This window comes from Macaca nemestrina, chromosome 14 (genome assembly GCF_043159975.1).
Source record: "Macaca nemestrina isolate mMacNem1 chromosome 14, mMacNem.hap1, whole genome shotgun sequence".
NCBI lineage: Eukaryota > Metazoa > Chordata > Mammalia > Primates > Cercopithecidae > Macaca > Macaca nemestrina.
Window position 1 is genome coordinate 61,776,897 of NC_092138.1, and position 17,395 is coordinate 61,794,291.

General features: G+C 37.2%; 1 long non-coding RNA gene across 1 annotated transcript in view; it reads left to right on the top strand.

Moving 5' to 3' along the window:
• LOC105485634 (uncharacterized) overlaps positions 1 to 17,395 on the top strand; it is a 376,161-nt gene that overhangs the window by 310,510 nt on the left and 48,256 nt on the right. Inside the window, exon 6 of the long non-coding RNA XR_011612670.1 lies at positions 16,639 to 16,764. This is a non-coding gene — a long non-coding RNA (uncharacterized lncRNA). The remainder of the gene's footprint in view (positions 1 to 16,638; positions 16,765 to 17,395) is intronic.

Consider the following 17,395-nt stretch of genomic DNA (forward strand, 5'->3'; position numbering starts at 1 on the left):
GTAATTATACATTATTTTCTCTGCCCTTTTAAAGATGTAAATATTTTTAAAAGCCTCTTCCAAGTTTTACAACTAGGAATGGCTTTCTCAAAGAGCAGAAAGCCATTGCTTTCAAAAGTTATCATCAAGGAAGACAGCACTCCATCTCCCAGGTTCTCTAGGACAGTAGCTTAACTTTGTCAGGTGCCTTCTTTCAAGTTGTAAAACTACCCCTTGTCATGAAAATACTAGACACAGTATTTTTTCTTCTTTTGGGTAAAGTCAATTAACAAAATCAATTGGCCTAAGATCAACCTATCTCAGCTCTTTGTTTCAGGAGAGTTGAGCTCAGCCATAGTTCTAGTCTCTCTACTCTATTGTAATAGCCTTGAATAAAGTCTTTTCTTTTTTTTTTTTTTGCCTGTTAAAGTAGCCAGTGCAGTTTTTTCTTTGACACTGGCTACCCTCATCTATTGAAAAGAACGTAATAGTTAAGGCAGACCAAATGGATTAGGCCAATTCATAGCCATCTGAACACTCTGGGATAAGTTGTCTTCTCCAACCCTCAATCTACTCACCCTTTCAATCATGGATATTACCATGGAATTTTTGTGAAGATTAAAAGCACTAATGTTTATTAAAAACCTATCACACTGCCCAAAGAACCGGACCATCTAAATAACTGTTAATACCTCTTCTTCCTGACTCATCTCCTTGGCCAGTGACTTAACTCACAACAGGGTGATTTACCTGTTTATATGTTATATGTCATAGATATCAGATGCTCCTTTTAAGAAGCCTCATATGATCTGCCAGCATTCTTTTTCATTCTTTTAATGAATCAATTCAGGTATAAACTCTCTGGAGAGATCACACCTCCCATTATTCAAGCCAGGACCACTTGTAGCCACAATTTTAGCAGCCAATAGTTGAGACAACAGTCCACACTTGCTGAAGACACCTATAGCCTAGAACTATGGAGAGTGAGCAGAAGCAGCAGAAGTACTGAAAGTGAAAAGCAGACACACACATTTTCACAACCTTCCCAAGATTAGACACTCCCCTAATCTCAATTTGGCTTCAGGTATCCGTGACTGTCATCTCTATTCAAAGCAGCAGCCAGAGCCATTCTCCCCAAATGTTCTCTCTGAATTCATTCTCTCACAAGCCATGTATTTTTTTGTACTAATAGCCTACAACTCTATTTTATAAAAGATTTTCAATACATGCAATCTTTTGTGGGAAGTATCATTTTCTAAAATTAACTCCCTCCCTTTATTAATACTGTTCTCTCATATTGGGAAATGTGAACAGTAAGTGCCCTTTCATGGGCTTCATTCATCTGTTAAGTATCGAGGGGCCAGCACTTGAATCAATACACGCGCTCTTTTAGAATTAAATTGCTCTCTGTTAGAGAGCCAGAGGAAATGTCTTCAAACATGAAACACTTTGTGTTTATCTGTTTCCTTTGTTCAGTTGTTTTGGAACACATATATCCTTTTGCCTAATTTAAATATCACCTGTGAATGTTCGTAATTATCCTCAGCCAACATTATATAAGGAGGTGGGGGGGGAAAGAGTATTTCCTGTTTCTAAAAATAACATTGTCTCTGAAAGCTTTTTAAAAAATAAATTGAACCATGTTAAGTGTGTAGAAGGCACAGATTGAATAACACCTGTGCTGACTGATTGTATTAAGGAAATAGTTTGCCTCTTCAAAACTCAGATCATTGTTTACCTGGAGAAAGAGGGGTACTTATAGTAGGAAGTGGGATATAAAATTACTTATGCTGCTCCACCCCAACATGTTTGGTGTTTGATTTTCCCCACCCACGGAGAATCCAACAGAATGCCGCTCTCATCGATTGAAGTATTTTGTAGTGTTTGGGAGAAGGAAAAAAAAAAAAGATTGTTAGCACTGTACAACATTGGGCATTGCCGTAGGGTAGACAACTCTCCTAATTTTCTAGACTGTCCCAATATTTGCACTGAGTCCTACTACCTGGAAACTCCTCAGTCCCAAGCAGACCAAGATAGTGGATCATCCTAGCATTTCATCTGCCTCCTTTGTCATTCTTCATTTTCGATCTTTGTGGTAAATTATGGTGATTTAAATGTTCATCCAATAGTTTACGCAGTAGTTTTGCTATATTATAAGCAACCTTCTAAGGTTAATTATTAGTGGCAGATTAATCATAGGCAAACAGCTTAGTGATTTTCATCAGAGTCTACCTAGGCAACAGTAACCATACCAGTTATTTTAACAGGGTGAACTTAATATAAAGAATTGTTAACCAGTGAGAAATTGAATATACAAACAATGGCCAGACCATATTCAAAAACAGAACTCTGATCCATAACCTCTGCAGTAAATGGCCAAAAATGGTCAGGACTTGGTCAATGATGACCAACTTCCCTATTTTTTCCTCTGCTTTCAACTCAGGACCAACCAGAAAAAGGCAACTATGTTCTCCAAACCAATCACATAAGATGCCCTCTTCTAGTTAGTCCACCTCCAGCTTCCTCATGCTGACGACCTGCAATCAGGGCATATCTGAAGCCTCTCCCTTTTTGCATTGCAAAACTTTCCCACTCACATGCCTGTTGAGAGCCTCTACCAAATGCAAGTAATGGTGGGTGACTCAATCCAATTAACAAGCTCTGAATAGATAGCAACTATTTTTTTTCATATGCGTGGTCTTTGTTTATATCCACACCAGGCACTAAGAGAACACCGAAGTTTTCACAGAAGATGTAACTGCAGGAAGCAGGTACCACTCCTAGAGCATGGGGAACAAAGGGAAGAGGTTAAAATTATTAAAACAGATTATTTGGTGCCACAATTTCTTTTGCACCAACCTAAATAGAAGCTTGGAGAAAGGGCATTTCTCATAGATCTGTAATGATAATGTGCCACGCTATAGGTTCAAACACATGCTCACACACACTCACATTATAAAATTTGTAATACATCCTCATAATGGAACGGACATTCCTTACTAAGGGACATCACAGTTCCTAAAGCATTTCAAGCCATGCAATATCTAAAGCATAGGTTAGCAGTTCAAAGTATGGTTCAAGGACCCCTGGGATCCTGATAACTATTAGAGACTCTGCAAAGTCAAAATTAATTCCATAACAATGATAAGAAGTTATATGTCTTTTTCATTATATTGACATTTATACCCATGATGTAAGATCAATCACAGGTAAAATTGCTGGCACACAGCACAAATCAAGGCAGTGGCACCGAGTGAAAATGGACCAGTAATAATTGTATCATTCACAGCCATGTACTTGCAGGGAAGAAAAAGTTTCAATTAAGCATGTCCTTCATGAGGCAAGTAAAAAATAATTTTAATAAATTTTACTCCTTGAGTGTGTCTTTTTAGTACTCTATATGATGAAATGGGAAGTACACATAAAATTCATCTGCTACATATGGAAGTATGATGGTTATCTTGAGAAAAATTACTACTGTGATTGAATTTCAAGCTGCACTTGCCACTTTTTTTTCATGAAACACTGTTTTTTTGTATTTGGGGATTTTTTTATTTGTACAAATTTGTGGGATACACGAGAAATTGTGTTACATGTATACAATGCATAGTGATCAAGTCATGGTATTTAGAATGTCCATCACCCAAATATAATACATTTAAGTATAGTTATATAGTTATCCTACTCTGTTATCAAACATTGAATTTATTCCTTCTATCTTACTATACATTTGTTTACTTTAACCCACTTCTCTTCATCATCCCCACTCTCCACCCCAGCACTTACCCATCCCAGTCTCTGTTATCTATCTTTCCACTCTCTAACTCTATGTGTTCAAATGTTTTCGCTCCCACATATAGGTGAGAACATGCAATGTTTGTCCTTTTGTGCCTGGCTTATTTCACTCTAGATAAAGACCTCTAATTCCATCCATGCAAATGACATGATTTTATTTCTTTTCATGACCAAATAGTATTCCATTGTGTATACATATCACATTTTCTTTATCCATTCGTCTGTTGATGAACACTTAGGTTGGTTCCATATCTTAGATATTGTTAGTAGTCCTGCAATAAACATTTCAGGTCAGGTATCCCTTTGATATGTTGATTTATTTTCCTATGGGCAGATACTTAGCAATGGGATTACTGAGTTTAACTGTAATTCATTTTTAGCTTTTTGAGAACTCTCCAAAGTGTTTTTCATAGTGTTGTTCACAAGTTTACATTACCATGAAGAGCATATAAGAATTACCTTTTCTCCACATGCTCACCAACATTTGTGTGTGTGTGTTTTTCTCTTTTTAGTAATAACCATTCTGGCTGGAGTAAGACAAAGTATCATTGTGGTTTTAATTTGTATTTCTCTGATGATTAGTGATGTTGAACATTCTTCATGTACCTATTAGCCATTTGTATGTCATCTTTGGAGAAAGGTCTATTTGTATCCTTTACTTACTTTTTAATGGGATTATTTAATTTTCTTTCCTTTTGAATTGAGTTCCTAGTATACTTTGAATACTAGTCCCCTGTCAGATGACTAGTTTGCAAGTACCTTCTCTCATTCAACAGGTTGTCTCTTTGCTCTATTGATTATCACCTTTGCAGTGTATAAACTTTTTGGTTTAAAATAGTCCCATTTGTCTATTTTTGCTTTCGCTGCCTGTGCTTTTGAGATTTTAATCATAAATTCTTTGCATAGGCCAATCTCCAAGAGAGTTTTCTCTAGGTCTTCTTTGAGTGCATCTATGGTTTCAGGTCTTAGATTTAATCTTTAATCCATTTTGAGTTGATTTTTGCTTATAGTGAGAGATAGGGATCCAGTTTCATTTTCTGCACATGGCTATCCAATTTTCCTATCATTATTTAATGAAGAGGGCGTCCTTTCCCCAATGTAAGTTGTTGTCAGCTTTGTTGAAGATCAACTGGTGGTAAATACGTGGTTTTATTTCTGGGTCCTCTATTCTGTTCCATTGGTCTATTTGTCTGTTTTTATATCACTACCATGCTGCTTATGTTACTAGAGCCTTGTTATATATTTTTAAGTCTGGTAGCATCATGCCTCCAGCTTTGCTCTTTTTATTCAGGATTGTGAGAATGACATTGGTATTTTCATAAGGATTGCATTGAATTTGTAGATTGTTTTGGGCAACATGGTTATTTTAATGATATGAATTCTTGCCATCCATGAGTAAAAAGTGTTCCATCTCATGTTTGTATCGCCTTCCATTTTTTTCATCAGTGTTTTGTAGTTTTCCTTGTACAGATCTTTCACTCCCTTGGCTAAGTTTATTCCTAGGTTGGTTGACTTGTTTTTCTAAAGCTATTGTAAACAGGATTGGCTTCTTGATTTATTTCTCAGTTAGATCACTATTGGTGTATGAAAATGCTACTGGTTTTTGTATGTTCACTTTGTAACCTACATCTTCACTGAATTCATATATGAAATTTTAAAGTTTTATGATGGAGTCTTTAGATTTTCCTAGGTATAAAATCTCATTATTAGCAATGAAGGACATTTTGACTTCCTCTTTTCCAATTTGGATGTCTTTTCTTTCTCTTGCTCTTGCTTGATTACTCTGGCTAGGACTTCCGACACTAATTTGAATAAGAGTAGTGAAAGTAGGCCTCCTTGTCTTCTTCCAGTTCTTAGATGAAAGGCTTTCAATTTTTTCTCATTCAGTATGATGTTACCTGTAGGTTTGTCATATATGGCCTTTATTATTTTGAGGTATGTTTTTATAGGCCTAGTTTGGTGTGATTTTTATTATGAAGGGATGTTGAATTTTATTAAATTTTTTTCTGCATCTGTTGAGATGATCATACGGTTGGTGTCCTTAATTCTGTTGATGCAATGCATCACATTTATTGATTTGTGTATGCTGAACCATCCTCACATCCCTGGAATAAACCCCTCCTGAGCATGGTGTATTATCCTTTTGATGTGCTGTTGAATTCAGTTTGCTAGCATTTAATTGAGGGTTTTTGCATATATGTACATCAGAAGTATTGGCCTGTAGTTTTCTTCAATGTGTCCTTATTTTGTTTTAGTATGAGGATTATTCTGGCCTCATATAACAAGTTAGAAAGAATTCCTTTCTCTTCAGTTTTCTGGGCTAGTTTCAAGAAGATTGGCACCAGTTCTTCTTTGTACATTTGATGGAATTTGGCTGTGATTCCATCCAGTCCTGAGCTTTCCTCTGTTGGGACACTTTGTATTGCTGATTCAGTTTTGCACCTCACTATTAGTCTGTTGGAGGTTTTATATTTCCTCCTGATTAAATCTTGGTAGGTTATATGTTTTCAGGAATTTATCTACTTCCTATTTCCTCTAGGTTTTCCAGTTTGTCAATGTATAGTTGTTCATAATATTCTCTGATGATCTTCCGTATTTCTGTGGTATCCATTGAATGTTTCCATTTCCATTTCTGATTTTTTTATTTGAATCTTCTCTCTTCTTGCATAGCGTATCTAGCGGTTTATCAGTTTTGTTTATCTTTTCAAATAACTTTCCATTTTGTTGATCCTTTGTATTTTTTAAGTCTCTATTATATTTTATTCTGGGTTTTTTGTTGTTTTTTTTGTTTGTTTGTTTTTTGTTTTGAGACAGAGTCTCGCTCTGTCACCAGGCTGGAGTGCAGTGGCACGGTCTCGGCTCACTGTAACCTCCGCCTCCCGGGTTCAAGCGATTCTCCTGCCTCAGACTCCCAAGTAGCTGGCACTACAGGAGCACACCACCATGCCTGGTTAATGTTTTTTGTGTGTTTTAGTAGAGACAGGATTTCACCATGTTGATCAGGATGGTCTCAATCTCCTGACCTTGTGATCCACCCACCTTGGCATCCCAAAGTGCTGGGATTACAGGTGTGAGCCACTGCACCCAGCCCTGCTGTAATCTTTATATTTTCCTCTGCTAATTTGCAGTTTGATTTGTTCTTGCTTTTCTAGTTTATTGAGATGCATTGTTAGATTCTTAATTTGTAATTTTTCTCCTTCTTTGATGTAGATATTTATTGACATAAACTCCCTTCTTAATGCTGTTTTTTCTGTTTCACAGAGGTTTTGATATGTTGTGTTTCTATTTTCATTTGCTTCAATCATTTTTTTAAATTTTCATCTTAATTTATTTGTTGACTCAATCATCATTCAGGAGCATGTTGTTTAATTTCCATGCATTTGTATAGTTTCCAAAGTTTCTCTTGGTATTGATTTCCAGTTTTATTCCATTGTTGTCTGAGAAGATACTTGGTACAATTTCCATTTTGAAAAATTTGTTGGGACTTGTTTTGTGGCCTAACATATGGTCTATCCTGGAGAATGTTTCATGTGCTGATGGAAAAAAAAATGCATGCTCTGCAGTTGTTGAATAGAATGTTCTGTAATTGTCTGTTAGGTCCATTTGGTCTAAAGACATGTTTAAATCCGGAGTTTCTTTGTTTATTATCTGTCTAGATTATCTGTCTAATGCTGACAGTGCAGTGTTGAAGTACCCTACTATTATTGTCTTGTAGTCTGTCTCTCTCTTAAGATCTAGTAATATTTAGTCTTTTTCAGTAAATGTCTAGAAAGAGAAGAAAGGATGACAGGGGCTTGCATTCATTGAGTGCCTGGGGTCTGGGTGGTGTTGCATGCATTATATCTCATTTAATCTTCACAACTGTGTCATTGAGGTGAGAGGTCTCCTCATGTTTAAAGCAGGGCTAATAATAAGGCTTTAAGAGGCACTGTGAAGTGCTCTAGGGAGGAAGATGAGAGCATGCAAAGCAAGCCCTTTCATCAGAAGTCTGGGTCCTTTGTGGAGGCCAAATCCTGAGACAGCGAGGTAAAGGAGACAGACCAGCAGCTCAGTCATCAAAACTGGAAAAATTAAGGTCTGATGACCCATGTGGGCACTTCCATGTAAGTCACAAAGACTTGGTAGATCTCCTAAAGTCTGTGGCCAGATGTTTCCAGTTGTGGGAACTGTCAAGGTATACAGACAAAGATCCAGGCAAGACCAGAAAATGAGAGACACTATTTAAGAATAAAGTTGTTACCTTTAAAAGTGATTAGCATTCTCTATGCTCACCTCCCTACTTTCACTTGATATGAATTTTTAATGTATTAAATTTGCATAATTCATAATTCTAGAGTTCTATATTTTCCTGACAGCTAACTAACTAAAAATTGTAAGGGAGACTAAAATTCTACTACATTTGAGTGTGTGTTGTCACATACACAAGATTTTCACATCATTGAAAAGTCATATGTTTTCCTAATTATATGTTTATAAGTTACAACATTTATGTGTTAATAAGTTGTAACATTTATGCATTAAAGATCACTTGGACTTCTTTTCATGGGAGTGCAGTAAGCACAGGAATGGATGGATGCTTTTCCACGAATGGGAACCTACAGGAGCATTTTTTTTCTCTATTCCTTGGCTGGAGGATAGATTGTTACCTGATTTCAAGATAAACTTGCAGTCCTGCTCAAAGAAAGTATCTTTTTCAAGGCTGTTTCTTATGCTATCACCACCTACCATGTGGAAGGAAGCTGGATGTTGCCAGCCTTGTGACTTTTGACAAAGTCTGTAGTTCAGTCACTTGAGACCACAGCTCCACAGGATATGATTCTTATTAGAGGAAAACCAGAAAATATGTTGAATTGGAGGTACTGGGATCCACTTCTGTGTTATTTGCACACTGTAAGAGCCACAGAAAATGTTTTCTGTGAGATGATTTATAAAACATTAAATGGAAATATGATTAACTTACACACAGGGAAAGATGAGCTAATTAAGTCGGCAATGATAGAGCTTACGTTGTGATGATAGAATTAAAACAGCACTTCATCTGCAACTTTTCTAACTTATTATCTGGTGCTGTTTCTGCCAAAGATGCTTCTACAGATCTCTTTTATGCTGTGTCTCCTATCCTTTAAGATTTAATGCAAGTGCTGTCTCTCATTGCAGTAATCATGAGTCTTTTTTTTCTTCTTCAGACTAAGGCTGCCAAGTTTTTTATGGTGTCACTTGCATGTTGCTGGTGTAATGGGCCCTGTGTTCACATCTGATCTCTCCTTTGTTGGAGGGAACAAAGCTCTTTTCCCTTGGGTCGTTCTCATATGGAGGGACTTCTGTTAGCAGATTACTTTTAGAAGACTGTCATAGATGATTGATGAGCTTGGGACAAAACCTCAGTGGACCAGACTAACTTTGGGAAGCACATGTTGTGGTCTGCTCTTTCAAGCCTTCTGTTTTGCAGAAACTGGTCATTTCATTCTTTAAGAGTTCCCTGTGTTCTTCTAGGTTGCCTGTGATTGGATAAACCTGATTTGGGGGTGCAACATTAAAAATGCCACTGTTGTCATGCAACTTAGTCACATTCTCCAAAAACCCTATTAGTAAGAAGTTGGCATTTTGATCTGATTCTTCCTATTCCTCAATCTCTAATTGAATGAAGAAAGAGCCTATTAGATATGGTCCTTCTAATGGTCTAATTCAACAACCATGAGAGATAAACAAAGAGTGGAACTTTGGCACTAAAAATAATACCTGGAAATTGAGGCACCTGCTGTGGCCCAAGAGAAGCGTATTTCTATACCTTTGGTTTTAGAAGCTTGTATTTTACCACATAACTTGGGCCAGGCATGGTGGCTTATGCTTATAATCCTAGCACTGTGGGAGGCCAAGATGGGAGGATCACTTGAAGTCAGGAGTTCGAGACCAGTCTGGCCAACATGGTGAAACCCTGTCTCTACAAAAAATACAAAAATTAGCCAGGCATAGTGGCGTGCACCTGTAATCCCAGCTACTTGGAAGGCTGACGCTCAAGAATTGCTTGTACCCAGGAGGCAGAGGTTGCAGTGAGCCAAGATAGCACCATTGCACTCCAGTCTGGGCAACAGAGCAAGAGTCTGACAAAAAAGGTTGATAAAAATAAATAATGATCTGTAGGCACCCGGCCATAGCAACATATCCAGAGATCTGCCATGCAAGCCTCAGACAGAAGCTGCTACAGGCTGACCTTGAACTCCACAAATCTGATTGGACCTCATGTTGAATGCAGTGCTGTGGTGGATGAACCAGTGCCAGTGGATGGGCAACGTTCTTTTATTTTACTGTTTCACAGGCAGATCTGTTGTGCAGCTGAGTTCTACAGAGCGTTAATGAGGTTCTAGATTTAATGTTAGTGCCATATCTAGGTAGACAGTTAGGGATTGATCCCTAATCCTGAATTCTATTTTTTAGTCAGTTATCAGAAGAAAAACATGAAGGAACTAACCTTAAATTCATAAAACTTTCTCATAGACCCAAGGGTCACCCTTACATTTGGTCAGAAGCTGCCTTTAATTTAAGATCCAGCTTAGGCTTCACCCAGAGAAGAGCTGTAGATTTTGTTAATTGTCAGATAAAAGACAGAGTATCCTTACTATAAAGAAAATATGTCAACTTATTTAGTCTTCCTATTATGATGAGAACAATTGAAGAATTAAAATCAAATAAAGAGCAACATACTGGTTAAGGAGAAGCAAGAGAGAGTCTTAAGAGGTTGCTTGCGATGTTAGCAAACAGACTAGACAGGGAAGATATCAGAACTTCAAGGTCAGAATAGATGAACATAAAATTTTAAAGAGCCATAATGTTCTTTTAAAAAGCGTAGAAAAGGGGGATGTATTTTAGTTCAGTGGTTCTCAGACATTGGTGATATTATAATTACTGGGAAACTACACCCCAGAACAAATACACCAGAATCTCTGGGAGTGGGATATGGCCTTAGTGTTTTTAAAGCTTCCCGGGTGGTGACAACATGCAGACATGTTTCAGAAGCAATGTTTAAGTAGAGGACTATTTAATTGTTTTAATTGCAACTATATCAGAACGAGTGCCTAGCACTGAACAAAATCCAGCAAGGAAGAAAGGAAAGATGTTGAAGAGCAGATTGGAATGACTCCTATAGAGGAGGACAGCATGCAAGAAATTACCAAGACACACTCCTTTAAAGCCACAGAAGAGGAATCCACATGATTTGCAGTGAAAAATAGTCAGAGTCTTCCTGAGTGAATTGTCATGAAAGATTATGATTAAAGGCAGAGTGACAGAATTGGGACCATGCCCAAAAAGTTCATGAAATTAGGATAATACTAAAGACAAAGCATATTAAATGGAAGCCATGAAGGACAATCATGGCCTCAAGTCCTGGGTTAGATGTTGGTCTGAGGGAGAGCACCACCTGGTGAGATTTCACAAACCAAAAAAAGTTGGCAAAAAATATGTTAGTGATAAAATTATTTTGGCAGACCCAAAACTCGTTGATTACCTATCTTTTACTTGGGAGACCAGGCATGATAGAATCTAGAAGATGATGTTAGAAAACTCTCTCTTAATAACACATTCTTCTATGGAAAGAGAAGGAATGTACCTAGTTGGTAAAACTAGAATAATCATCTGGATATACATAGCTTCCTGGGAATTGACTCCTCTTGGGAAATGACTCTTCAGGAAGCATAGTCTGACGTCTGCTTTTCTACATATGTGGCAAGCAGGGGAGGTTATGACTTGGAGGTTACATGTATCTAACCTTGAGTGCATTATTAGAAATTCTGTTGTTGCCTCATATCTAAGCTGTATTTGTCAACATCTCTATCGTACCAAAGCTGATATTTTGATCTTACCTTGCTGTTAACTTTGTCTTTCCCAATTGGTTAAGAACTTGGTTAAGGAAAAGATTTGTTTTCCTCAAATAAAAGATCAAAAGTATTGATCTCCTGAAATCTTCAGTGTTCTCTAAACTTTGCCAGATTGCAATTTCCTGAATGGTAGAAACCCTCACCCTTGTATTGACAACAGTGCCTAGCACGTAGAGTGCTTCCGTAATTATCTGTGAAATGAAGACTAATGTTGGTCTTTCCCTACCTTTTCACCCTGACTTAAGGATGAGAGTCTTTGTGCATTAGTAGTTGACTCTCACTTGTCCTACCTCTGACTAAGGGTGGAGCATTCTGAGGAAAGCAAGAAGGAGCTCTGCATTCCCCCCTCTAGCTGGAACCTGTTTCTCCTTAAGATCCAGCAGCATTTGGTGGCAGCTTATGTGCAGGAGGTATCGTGTCTCCTGAAATGTCAAGGTCAGATGAGTTCAGAGAAAGAAGCATGAAGCAGCTATTAGGCCTTGGAGCTGGACCTGACTTCCAGCCCAGTTCACCAGCAATGAGACCTGAGGAATTAGGGACAGAATGTGTGGTAAAAATTCTAGCTAAATATAAAATGTTTACATCCAACATACATCTTCTGGACAATTTCTCCTCAGTCAGATAGTAAATTTAATATATTTGATATCCCAAGATGAGACATCCTTCCACATCCCCTCCTTAGAACTGGTTTCTATTAATGTCTTAGCATTTTTATATCCAAACTGCAGTTCCTCCACCCACCATTCACATTGACATATGCAAAGTTAAGGCCATAGGTCCTCTTTCTGGGATTTCAATGACTTAAAGTTTTTGCAGCAAAGATACGGGGATTATAGCAGGGAATGAAGAAAGCATGGATAGTATCTCAGGACCTTCCTTAACCTCATTTTTAGAAGGATAAGTGTTGTAAGAGAAGCATAAGAAAGAAGGAGATTTTATACGTATATTTCTTGAAATCCAATGAGTAATTAAATTCTGCCTGTTCAAGATAGCCGTGTAAATCATTTTTCCAAGCATTGGACAAGAACATTAAAGGACCTTCAGTATTAAAGCGAGCCACGTCTGGCTCCCCTAAGCCTAAGTTCAGAGAAGGGGCTGTTCTTTATCATTTTACTCTGCTTAGAATACCTGCACTATACAACAGCCATTCCTGAATGAAATGGAAACATTATCCCAAGGACATATGCTCAGATTTTCTTTTTGTTCTGTATACTCTTTTATTCCTCATTCTAAACCCCAAGCACTTTTCCTTCTTTTGCATGCACTGAATCAACCTGTATTTCAAAAGATGATAAAAAAAAAAAAAACACCTAATTCTGCTTCTCATATATGCAAATAGAGTTGACTGTGGCTTTTTCGAATTCCGCTTTAACTCATGTTTCAGTCACTGAAGTTGTTACTCTGCTTTAGGCTGGGCTCAGCGTCATTGGCCTAGAACTGCCAATTCCTTTAGTATTCAACACACAAATTACTTCCATTTAATGACAAGTTTTATTCCTGAATTTTAATGAGGCCTATTCTAACTTTTAATTGCTTTGAAAAATGAGATTTTTTGAAGGAATCTACACATATTTAGCACAATCTTAAATATTTTAAAAAGAAACATCTCATGCTGGAGAACCATGAAAGACTCATCAATGAAAATAAATAGGAAAGAGCAGTTGCAGGATTAAATTTGCATTATCTCACATCAGACTGGAGCAATTAATATGTTAAACCCTAGTTGACATCAAAGGCAAAGGATGTGTTAAACTTGTCTCTTAAATTATTAATTGACTTAAATGATTTAATTACAAATTCTCTATTTTCTCTTACTATGGAAACATACTTCCTGTGTGTCACACTATCCTTTTGTCACTGAATTTTGAAGTTTTTCCCCCATTGATATGGAATAATGATAAATCCTTCAAATAGATTCATTCCATTCTTGTCAGAATCCATAAAGTTCTATGCAGTTGATCTGGTTTTCACCAGTTATCATATACCACCTTGAACCATAAAACGAGAAGTCGAGTGAAAGCAACTTCTTTACTATGAGAACCAAAAAAGTTACTTCAAATGAGTACTCTGCCTCTGATATGTTACCATTTCTCTTTTTATTTCACTTGTACATCTGTTTACGTTGAAAAAGGTTTCTAAATAAGTCTAACAAAAGTAGGGGATAGTGGTGATAGGACAAGTACAGACAGAGAAAGATTACATTCAAAGGATAATCTTTTCTTCCCATATCTTTAGGTTGCATTGATTAACTTGGGGAATTTTTATTTCTGTACATGGCCACCACACTCTACTTCAAAGAATGTTGCTCTCATTGAAAAGACAATCACGGCCGGGCGCGGTGGCTCAAGCCTGTAATCCCAGCACTTTGGGAGGCCGAGACGGGCGGATCACGAGGTCAGGAGATCGAGACCATCCTGGCTGACACTGTGAAACCCCATCTCTACTAAAAACTACAAAAAACTAGCCGGGCGAGGTGGCGGGCGCCTGTAGTCCCAGCTACTCGGGAGGCTGAGGCAGGAGAATGGCGTGAACCCGGGAGGCGGAGCTTGCAGTGAGCTGAGATCCGGCCACTGCACTCCAGCCTGGGTGGCAGAGCGAGACTCCGTCTCAAAAAAAAAAAAAAAAAAAAAAAAAAAAAAAAAAAAAAAAAAAAAAAAAGAAAAGACAATCACTTCCATACTGAAGGAAGCAAAGAGAATATTAGATTTGGTAAGCCCCATGTTCAGCTGAAATTTGTTCAGTTTTTCATCTCTTATTTTTCTCCCTATTTTTAATTGTGAAAAAATTTAAACATATCAAAAAGTACAGAAAGTACCATAACAAACCTATACCTGTATTCTAGGAGTAAAAACACTGTATTGTTTTTGCTTTTGTTTTTTAAAATAAATAAATAAAACATTGCAGATGCAGTTAGAGTCCCTACTGAAAATAGGCCAAGTTTGATTTTTCTTCATTCTCTTTCCAAAAGCAACTGTTAACTCGATGTTTGAAAGTATTCTTTTACTCCATGATTTTATGTTTTAACTACTTATTATATATCCATGGGCTTGCTGCATTATATTTTGGGTTTATCAAAATAACATGAATGGTATCAGGCAATATGCATCATATTACAACTTGCTTTCATTCTTAACATGGTGCTTTTGAAATCTATCTATATTTGCTACATAGTAGTCATAATCATTTTTAACTGCTCAACAGTATTCTGTTGTTTAAATACACAATGTGTCCTGTTACCCAAATGATGGTAATCGAAATTGTTTTCAATTATTTAATTGTGACTATATTAGGACTTATTTTAGACTCCTCCCCACATTATTCTTACTAGTAGCGTCTATATTTTAGTTCCATCTTGCTTTTAAACTCTCAAATGTATTATTGTTGTTGTTGTTACTTTTAAATTTAAAGTCATGTTCATTTATTTCTTTATTTCTACACCTTCTGCTTGGTTTTTTTTTTTTTTTTTTTGAGACAGAGTCTTGTGCTGTCGCCCAGGCTGGAGTGCAGTGGTGTGATCTCGGCTCACTGCAACCTCCGCCTCCTGGGTTCAAGTGATTCTCCTGCCTCAGCCTCCCGAGTAGCTGGGATTACAGGCGCCCACCACCACAGCTGGCTAATTTTTGTATTTTTAGTAGAGACAGGGTTTCACCATATTGACCAGGCTGGTCTCAAACACCTGACCTCATGATCTGCCTGCCTCTGCCTCCCAAAGTGCTGGGATTACAGGCGTGAGCCACCACACCCGGCCTCTGCTTGGTTCTTTTCATGTAAACTTTCCCTTTTTGTTTAATGTCCTGTTCAAACCTTACAGTTTCTATTCTTTTTCATGTCATTATTCTTTAAACATACTTTTGTTAAAGCCTTTTACAGATTGCTTGTTGTTGGAAATTCCTAGGCTGTTTAAACATCCACTTGTTAACTCTATGGACTTTCTCAGGGTGACTTGTTTCCTCAAGAAACTGATACTTTTTGACAAAGAGGTCTTCTTTAGTGGGAAATTTTTCTCCCCCATGGGAGACACTCTTTGAAGCAGTTCAATATTTACCTTTCCTAAGTCTTCAGCATTCTTCCACAGTCCCACCATTCATCAGGGTTTAGTCTGAGCTTGTTGCTGTGGCTTGAGTTCCTCTCAGTGTCTGGAAACAGGATTTCTCTTTCTTCCCTGTGAGGTTGACTTTACATTAATGTTTCCTGTTGTGTATTTCATCCAGCATTTCTGACTTTGGAAGAATAGTGCAGGTGTCTCCTCACTTTTACTTACTAGTGAGTACTCCCAAGTCTTTCCTCAGAGCCCTCAGAGCCCTGCAACCAAAACTTGTGCCCACAGAACATTCCTGATATGGTTTGGCTCTATATCCCCACCCAAATCTCATCTTGAATTGTAATCTCCACATGTCAAGGGGGACGCGGTGGGAGGCAATTGGATTATGGGGGTAGTTTCCCCCATGCTGTTCTCAAGACAGTGAGTGAGTTCTCACGAGATCTGATGGTTTAAAATGTGGAACTTACCCTTCACTCACGCTCTCACCCTTTCTCCTGCTGCTGTGTAAGACATGCCTTGCTTCCCCTTCACCCTCTGCCGCAATTGTAAGTTTCCTGAGGCTTCCTCACCCATGCAGAACTGTGAAACAATTAAACTTTTTTAGTTTATAAATTACCCAGTCTCAGGTAGGATCTTTACAGCAGAGTGAAAACAAACTAATACAATTGCTTGATTATAGAATAAAAGAGACTTTATGTTGTATCAAATGCAATTTGTAGTACTTAATCTCTGAATATCATTTTCCTTTAGGCAATTTGTCTTCTGAAATCTAAAATTCTTTTCCATATTTCATTCCTATAAGACATACTGAGAGGTAAAACTAAAACTTCTGGAAAATGTGTATGATTTTATTCATAAATTTAACATACATGAATATTTTATTTGAAAGCAATGGTAGAAGTATTAATTTCTAATCTTATTTCAACTGTATATTTTGTTTTGTTATAGAGTTGAAGTGAAACATGGGACAGAGAGGAGAGTATCCTTGATACTTTCTACCTGAGAGTCATAAGGGATAGATATATACTCCAGAATAGGAGCATGAGAGGAAAAAGCAAAACCTTACTATCCAAGGTAGGTATTATTTCTTGATAACTCCCTTAAAATCAAGGGAAAGGAAAAATATACTCTATGTTTGTGGTTTGTTCCCTAAGCTTAAATAACACGCAAAAATTATTTCACTACATTTTAAGAATTGGTAATATTAGCTATTTGCCAGTATTTACTTGATATTCCAAAAGCTCTGGATTAGAAAAGTTAAATCTATTTTAAATTAAAATAACCTATAACTTTTCGGGATAAATTGCCATCTATTTTACCTTTTTTTTTTTTTTTTTGAAACTGCAGAAGGATTACAATCTTTGGATCCTCCTAGAAAAATTAACAACATATAATTAAAAAACAACACTCATCTAAAGATACTAACGTGTGTTAAAGCCCTCTCATTTGACAGACAATTTTACACAATTTCACACACTGCTATTTAATTCTATTTGATTTTTTGCTCAGTCCACTAAGGTAATAGTACCATTGCTGTTGTACGTATAAGGACAATGAAGCTCAGGAGAATAAGGCAATTTTTACAAGGTGATAACTAAGGTAATAGTACCATTGCTGTTGTACGTATAAGGACACTGAAGCTCAGGAGAATAAGGCAATTTTTACAAGGTGATAACTAATAGATGATAGAGGATGTGTCTACCCA